At 44.1% G+C, this 1,547-nt stretch overlaps 1 protein-coding gene across 1 annotated transcript in view; it reads left to right on the plus strand.

The window, feature by feature from the left end:
* Window positions 1-1,056: 1,056 nt before the first annotated feature.
* Window positions 1,057-1,547, plus strand: part of LOC107572596 (zinc finger and BTB domain-containing protein 45-like) — a 10,895-nt gene continuing 10,404 nt past the window's right edge. Inside the window, exon 1 of the mRNA XM_016259018.1 lies at window positions 1,057-1,341. The gene's annotated coding sequence lies outside the window, so the exon portion shown is untranslated. The remainder of the gene's footprint in view (window positions 1,342-1,547) is intronic.

Below are 1,547 nucleotides of genomic sequence, written 5' to 3' on the forward strand. Positions count from 1 at the left end.
AACAAAAACAAAAAAAACAAAGAAACATGTAAAATACATCCATATATTTATATAAACATTGATGGTACTACTAATGCAGATGTGTTCACTCTTTAACTCTTAGTTTGTGGCATTTATAAATATAATGTGCTACCAAAGAGGAAGCAGGTCCTTCACCAAGTAATATTCTTAATTTGTGGTTTTCATGGAGCGACTGGAAGTCAGGAATGCTCTGCTGTATTTGACTGTACAGTGAGGCTCTTAAGGAGGTGTATTTGTCACAGTGAAGGAGGAAGTGCTCCTCCGTCTCTACTGATCCTGATCTACATTCAGTACAGATGCGCTCTTCTTTAGCTAACCAGGTGTTTTTATGTGCTCCTCTCTCTATGGCCAGCTGGTGGTCACTCAGTCTGTACTTGGTCAGTAAGTGTCTGTGTGTTATATTCCTGACTGAGAGCAGATAGTCAGCCAGACTGTACTCTCTGTTGAGTTTCAGATAACATTGGAGACGACTTTGCTCTTTGGTTTGTTCTTTCCAGTGCTGTATGTATGTCTCCTTCTCTTCATTCATAATGTCTTTGATTCTTCCGTGTTTTTCAGGGTTGGTGATATCGAGTGCTTTGTTAGTCAGATCTGACACCATTACACAGAGATGACTTTTTTGAGCACTTCTTTTTTGTGTTTTTAGTGCTTTAAAATGAAGAGAATCTTCCGAACTAGAGTTCAAGTGGATCCAGAACTTTAGAACTCTTTTTTTAATGATTAGATTGAGGGGGAGCCGGCCTAACTCGGCTCTGCAGGCGTTATTAGGTGTGTTTCTGTGCACATGAAGGATGCTTCTGCAGAACTCTACATGCAGAGCTTCTAAAGGCTGTTTGTGCCAGTCCTTATGACTGCAGTTACTCGCTGAAGAAGAGTGCTGAATATTAGTAACTCAAACCTATTTTTCTAAGCCTCTCTACCTAACCGCCGGTCGCGCACATCCGCCATGTTTGTAGTTTTTTAACGCGTTTTGTTTGTGTTTGTAGTTCTGGACCAAAGCGCAATGGATTGTGGGCAATTTTAGCCATTAGAGTGTGCTCGGATCCACACTTCAGAGATGGACCTGAAGCAGTAGACCATCCGGGGACTTCTGGCACACTCTTTTCAACATACTATGCTTTGGGACACACTTATTCTAATCTCGCATGCTATTTAGGATTGCGACGCAGGGCTCTTATTGTGACGGGCCGCTCTCTGAAGCTCGGGCTCTTATTGTGACGGGCCGCTTGCGGATGTGGGGCCGAGCGCGCAGCAGCTTCGCAGATGAAGTCCAGCTCGATGCTGAAGCAGAAAGCTCGAGCGCTTTAAACTCATCTGCAGGTGAGCGTCTGGCCGCACGCACAGCTCTAGAGAGCTTTATTCAGTCTGCATTAACATCGCGTTCAGTACATCTGACGGACTGTAGACACGGAGTCTCGCTTGCATTCGAGTTTAAGTGTTAAATTATCCTGTGTGTGTGTGTGTGTGTGTGTGTGTGTGTGTGTGTGTGTGTGTGTGTGTGTGTGTGTGTGTGTGTGTGTGTGTGT

The sequence above is a fragment of the Sinocyclocheilus grahami genome, unplaced genomic scaffold, assembly GCF_001515645.1.
Source record: "Sinocyclocheilus grahami isolate Dianchi unplaced genomic scaffold, SAMN03320097.WGS_v1.1 scaffold1780.1, whole genome shotgun sequence".
In the NCBI taxonomy this organism is placed as follows: domain Eukaryota; kingdom Metazoa; phylum Chordata; class Actinopteri; order Cypriniformes; family Cyprinidae; genus Sinocyclocheilus; species Sinocyclocheilus grahami.